Consider the following 7,312-nt stretch of genomic DNA (forward strand, 5'->3'; position numbering starts at 1 on the left):
TGGGCTAAAGGTTTTAAGTTTTAAGGATATTGATTCACCCCACCCCTCTTAGTATCTGATTGTGTTCAATAGAGCCTTCTTTGGATGCCTTGTTTGGTGGTTTTGGAGCTCCTATAATTTTATATAAATAGCTCTTTGGATGTAGAAATAGAGGAATATTTAAATATAGAGTTACTCTGCAAGAACAAGGAAAGGTGGGAGGTATAAGGAGGTTGCTCACAAGTACATAGGTGCTGCCATGTTGGAGGCAAAGAAGAGAATGGAAGTGTATGACATATTGTAATCTTGTTTCAAAGATAATGCATACTTGGCCTCTCTTCTTGGTGGAATTTTTTCCTGCAATGGTTTCTCCATGTAAATCATGTGTTATGTGATGTTCTTATGTTACTTGTTTTTGCTTTATTGATGCTATCTTAGAGTGATGTTATTATTTGTTTATTATTAAGCTCACATAAGTTAGTGTTAATAAGAATGATATGAAGATTGAATTTTTAGGATCATAAAGAAGATGGATCTAAGCATGGTCTTTCCATATTAAAAAAACATAATTTCAATTTTGCATTTAAGTTTCAATTTTTCATTTTTTAATAGTCCAAGACTTGTATCTCATCCTTTAAATAATTATTTGGATATAGATTTAATTCCACAACCTTTGGTATTAGAAGCTTTATATTTATCAACAAGTTTACATGTACAATTATGTATCAAACAATTATTAAAGCAAGATAGTCCCTAGTATGATTTAATTGCTATTATACATCTAAAAGGCTTGTTTAATATAATTATTCACAAGCATGCCAACAATTAGTGGGATTCATATAGTCTTTCCAAGTATCTCTTATGAAGATAATAGAAGACATTTAAGAAAGTGGCAATGATGTATAGATATTTTTTATGATGAATTCTATTTGACAAGCCTCTATGATTACCTATATATAATGTCAATAAGTATGTCAAGAAAAAGAGCAATCAACTTATGATTATACACAAATGTGTGTGTGTGTAAGAGAGAGAGAGAGAGAGAGAGAGAGAGAGAGAGAGAGAGAGAGAGAGAGAGAGAGAGAGAGATTTATTATGCATAGTAATAGTTTATATCCACATGTCCAAATAGAATTGAAATTATGGAAAGTTGAGACTATAAGAGAAGCATAGTGATACATGGTAACTATTAAAAAAAAGCACTAGGTGAATGGAAATAGGGAAACAATTCAATCACCATTGAAAGTCTCTTTTTCTAGAAGCTAGAACCATCCAAGAGTGACAAATGTTGTAAGAAAAAACATGCCCAAATACAAAATAAAAAAATTCATCCTCAAAATACAATGTTGACATGAGCACAAGCATTAACTAAATCTCTTCAAGGGATATTAGAATTGAATAAAAAACTTCTTAACTCTATAACCCAAATGATATTAATTTACAACCTATACAATTTCCATTGAAAAACATATTCATAAACTTGATATATACAAGGGGCAAGGAGAAAAAATAAGGGCTAGATTATACTAGATTAAAGTTGGTAATAGAGGTTTCAAGTACTTCTTCAATTATTTAAGGCACAAACATAAAAAGGAGTTTAATGGAACTATTCTAGATAAATTTGGATAGGTGCATACATATTTGGAAGATATTAAATCTATATTCCACAAATTTTATGAAAATATTTTTATAGAGGATCCCCACTGGCCACAAGATGCACAATCTGTATTGGAAGACACAATCAAAGAGAACATACCAAAAAAGGTGGATTCTGGTTATAGCCAGCTTTTAGACCATGATCTATGTGTAGAAGACCTGGAACATGTTGTGTTCTCAATGGCCTGTAATAAATTCTGAAGATGGATGGGCTATCAATTGAATTTAGTAAACAATATGGCAACATATTAAGGAATATTTGTATCTCTTATACTTGGAAGCCATGAAAAATGGCTCATTAGGGATCAATATTAATAGAGGTTTGATCAAACTTCTTCTAAAGGGAAAGAATGAAAATTATGCCTTAGGATTGTTGATATGTGGCGATTGATCATGCAAATATTGTGCACTCGCTATGTATCCTCGTCAGGGTTCGGGGCTAGGCCGGGCCCCAAGCGGGGGTTCGGGGGCGGCAGTCCTTGAGAGCAGTGCCCCTAGAAAGTGGGGGTTCAGGGGTGCAGCCCCCGAGGAAAAAAATGTTGCCATTTTTTGTTGAAAACCCAACATCGAAAAAAATCCTAAAATAACCGACTTTGAGTTTTGCCCTAAAAATTGCTTGTTATAAGTTGTTGGAATGTAAAAAGGCATTGTAATGGTGTTATACTGATTTACTGGATAATAAAAAAAAATTAGACAGCTATGTTATGTGGATGTAGCCCATCTTGGGTGAACCACATTAAATCTATGTGTTATCTATGTTATGCATTTTTCTTCATCTTTTGTGTTTGTATCTTCATATAATTGTTAATTTGTATTTGCTTCAGATCTGCCTAAACCCTAACAATTGGTATCAGAGCCATGTATTTCTATAAATTGGTAGGGACTTTCAAATTTGAGTGGGAGCTATGGAAGAAACCAAACTCAAGGTTGAGAAGTTCAACGGCCAAAATTATCATTTACGAAAAATGCAGATGGAGGATTACTTGTATTAAAAAGATTTGTGGCGGCCATTGGAAGGAAAGACAAAGAAACCAACTGCGATGTTAGATGAAGATTAGAATATTCTGGATAGAAAGGCACTGGGAACCATTCGATTATGCCTTGCACCGTCTGTAGCATTCAATATATCAAAAGCAACAATGACTATAGATTTGATGTCGGCACTGGCTAAACTGTATGAGAAACCCTCAGCTTTGAATAAGGTATTTCTTATGAAGCATTTATTTAATATGAAATTGAGAGAGGGAGGATCTATAGCAGATCATTTAAATGAATTTAATATAGTTACCAGCCAATTGTCTTCTGTAAAAGTTAACTTTGATGAAGAGGTTAGGGCTCTCTTAATTTTATGTTCTTTTCCAGAAAGTTGGAATAGCTTGGTTATGGCTATAAGTAACTTTGTCTCTAGTACAAACACTTTGAAAGTTGATGATGTTGTTGGTGTTATCCTAAGCAAGGAAATGTGATGGAAAATCATAGGTGAGACTTCAACATCATTAGGTACTATTTTGAATGTAGAGAACAGGGAAAGATCAAAGGAAAGAGGAAAAGGCCCTGGGCATGAGAAGTCATGAGGGAAGTCAAAGAAAGGACGCTCTCAATCTAGAGGAAGAAAGGATTGTTGGTATTGCAGAAAGCCAAGACATTTAAAGAAAGATTGTTGGTCTCGAAAAAACAAACAAGGAGATGGAAATGAAGATGACAGTAAGGAAGCTAATGTTGCAAGTAATACTTTACAAGATGCCTTGATTCTATGTTTAGATAATGTTAATAATTCTTGGGTAGTAGATTCAAGGGCTTCATTTCATACCACACCCCATAAAAAAAAATTCTAGATTATGTTCAAGATGATTTTGGATAGGTATATTTGGGTGATGATGAGCCCTGCCAGATTGTTGGAAAAGGAAAGATACAGATCAAGTTGCAGAATAGAAATGACTGGTTGTTACAAGAGGTAAGGCATATTCCTAATTTAAGAATAAATTTAATTTCTACAGGACAACTGGATAGTGAAGGTTGCATAGTTACCTTTATAGACAATGTCCGGAAGGTCACTAAAGGTGCATTAGTAGTAGCTAAAGGTGCAAAGGTAGGCAAATTGTATTTATGTACTAGTAATACTTATTCTACCTTAGCTGCTACAGAAAAAGTTGTTGTAGGGACAACTACAATAGATCTTGCAAGGACAAATTCAAAATTGTCACACCATAGACTTGGGCACATGAGTGAGAAAGGCGTGAAAATCCTTCACTCTAAAAATTTGTTGCCAGGATTGAAGCAGATTGATTTAGAATTTTGTGATATTGTGTTTATGGTAAACAAAGAAGAGTGAGATTTCTCAAGGTTGGGAAAGAGAACAAGAGTGAGAAATTAGAACTTGTGCATTTAGATTTATGGGGACCGGCTCAAGTATCATCTCTTGGTGGCTCTTGTTATTATGTTATTTTACTAGATGATGCAACTAGGAAAACATGGGTATATTTCCTAAAACAGAAATTAGATGTTTTTGAAACTTTTAAGAAATGGAAAGCTTAGGTTGAGAATGAGACATGAAAAAAAAATTAGTGTCTCAAATCTGATAATGAAGGAAAATATTGCAGCAAAGCATTTGAAGATTACTATTCTTTTAATGGAATCTGAAGGCAGAAAACAGTTTTAGGAACCCCACAAGAAAATGGTGTGTTTGAGAGAATGAATAGAACCATCATGAGGCATGTGAGGAGCATGAGATTGCATGTTGAACTACCCCTACAATTTTGGGCAGATGTTGTACATACTACTATTTATTTGATAAATACAGGACCTGTAATGCCCCGCCAGGAAACCCCGAAGGGATAAGCCAAAATAACACAAGAATGGAGTGCAATAATTTTTTTTTTTTAAAAGATACAACACATAAGATGCAACATGATACCAAAGATTCAGATTACATAGCGGAAGACATCAACTAATCTCCTAACGAGTTTCCCAACGAGATTACTTAATTTTCACAGTTCACTTAACTCACACAATCAATCCATTACGCTAAATATCTTAATAAGGAGATAATTCATAACAGGATAATTTCTTTCAAAGATGGAAATATAAATCACAAGCAAGAATTCATCATTAAGATCCATTCATGAACTTCATTCAATCTTTTCATTTAAAATTACAACCATACATCATCATTCTAATTCACAAGGATTTCATCATAACATATGAGATCTTTCCAAGCATATCTAAATTCCTTAACAACAACAAGTATAATTCATTACTCTAAGTTCCATTCTTTCCATATTCCAACTTAATGCATTTAAAAGACGATTACACACATACATTTACGATAAATCGTATCCTCTGAACCACTTAGGCATTCAATCAACATGGCATTCAAGAAAGAACTGAATATAAGCATCTATAGTTATTTCCAATTATCCACTTAACCATTCAACATAAATTAATCATACATGATAAAGCTGAATAAAAGAAACACAAGAGAATACATCACATAACACCGTAATGATCTCGGAGTTCACCCTTAAAGGGCTACATCTCCGGGTCTGCGCAACTGCAAGACCCCCCTCGGATAAATAATAAGGTTAAGAGTACAAGAGGTTACACTATACAATCCAGCCATCAAGGCGATACATAAGCAATATACAACGACCACAACGGTCAATAATACATAAACGATCCTTACAAGGAACAGGATCCAGCTGAACATAATCAAAGCTAATAACATAAGAGTCCATGAGAGCATCCATAAAACTGAACCATCACCACCCAAGGGTCTAACATGAAACCGACACTCACAAGGGCAGAGACCAAAAGGACGACTCTCAAAGGTACTCAAAGCAGGACAAAACGACAACACACTAGCGAACGTAGGGACAAGTGTCATCACATGACCTGGTATGGATACCATGGCAAGTCTTCATAGGTCCCGGCCCATACACTGGTAACCCTGGCAACCTAATCCGAACTTCCGGCCCATCCAAGCCTCATGTGGACCCACACATCCTCTCGTGATGACAAGGAAGGTAGTTTGCCATTTCAGGCCTTCTCACAGCATGTCGAATCTATGATAGCACTCGTCTCATGTGTGAGGCACAATTATCTTAATTAAAGATTATATTCTAATCTACTTAGGTTATCACTTATTAGACTCACTTTCGACGGGTTATCCAGCAGCCACTTTGGGCGCGGCCCCCAATCGAAAGCCACTTTCCCATACGACACTAGACTAACTCAGACGGACTCAAACCACGGAATACACATGGTAAGACGAACGGAGTTCAAGAAGATACAATCATCAGGTCAAACACGACTCAAGGGTAATCACTTACTGACGGTGCTCTAACTAGAGACCTGACAACTAAGGTTAACCACGAATCATTATTCGACTCACTCAAAGAGGATATAACCAACTAAGTCAACATCACAATCCAAAGTCAACTCAAAATTCGAGGACTGAAACAGGAACACCAAATCATCCATACGACAGGGTCCTTTTAAACAAAGCAAAACATGCCATTTCATAAATTAAAGCGAATACAGTAATTAAACTCGCAATGCAATAATCAGAAAAGACATTATTCCCTCAAGTTGATTTAAACATTAAAAACGATCAAGTTTTCTACATGATCTAAAACATATTACAGTTATCTACCTTGTCAAGGGATAAGTCGTTCTTGGTTTTCTAACTCCTAGGGTTCAAGCATTGAACAGGCAATTTAAGCCGTAATGAGTTTTTAACCAATTCATATTAATCAAATTCAGACAACCATTAAACAATTAAAATAAGATATTTAATCTCCAACAAACATCATCAAGTGGAATTCACATCGTATTCCAATAAAATATTATCCTCTATTATTTTTAAACATTACTACATCAAACAGTCACATGCTCTAATTAGCTAGAAGGTAAGATCTGGACTTATTACTCCAAGATCAATCAGAATATAAACAGCAAAATTCAATTGCAAAATAACAGTTGTAAACTTAATTAGGAAGAGGGCATATGTCACAAAATGACGTTAAGTAACAATTAGCCTAAAACTCCCTTATAAGGTGAATCAATATCCAATCCACTCTTATCAGGTTAATGCTACCTCATTCATAATTAAAAATTTAAATAAAGCTAATCATTAAATAACTTTCACTAAAATGATATAAAGTATCATAAGTTTTCTTTTTTTTTGAATGTAAGAAGAAAATACATTCTAAAGAAAATCATTTTATAACTAATTTAAAATATAACAAAAAAAACGCATTTAAAATATCGTTGAAACAAACTACGTTTTTTTTTTTGAAACTACATTTTAAAAAACGAAAAAGAATGCCTTTAACCTAACGGCGAGGGCGGGCTATGCCCTAACCCTAGCCGCAGGGCATTGCCCAGGCGGCGGCGCCGCTGCGGTGCCCGCAGGCCCGCGGCGCCCTGCGGCCACCGTAGCGAGCCGCGGCCGAAGGCCTTAACTCCTGCGAATGGTGGGGGGAGGAACCAGGGGGACGAGCTGGAAATGAAGGGGGGTGCGAGCGGTGGAGAGGGGAGGGAGCGGGTGGAGCTCCGCTCCCCGCCTCCCATCCCCAAAACACAGTCCGAGCACAAAACAATGACGCCCAGGTTCGAACACACAGTTCGAAATTTTAATATTAATTTGCTAATTAAAAACCACAGTTCGCCTAAAATG

This window comes from Cryptomeria japonica, chromosome 6, assembly GCF_030272615.1.
Source record: "Cryptomeria japonica chromosome 6, Sugi_1.0, whole genome shotgun sequence".
Taxonomy (NCBI): Eukaryota; Viridiplantae; Streptophyta; class Pinopsida; order Cupressales; family Cupressaceae; genus Cryptomeria; species Cryptomeria japonica.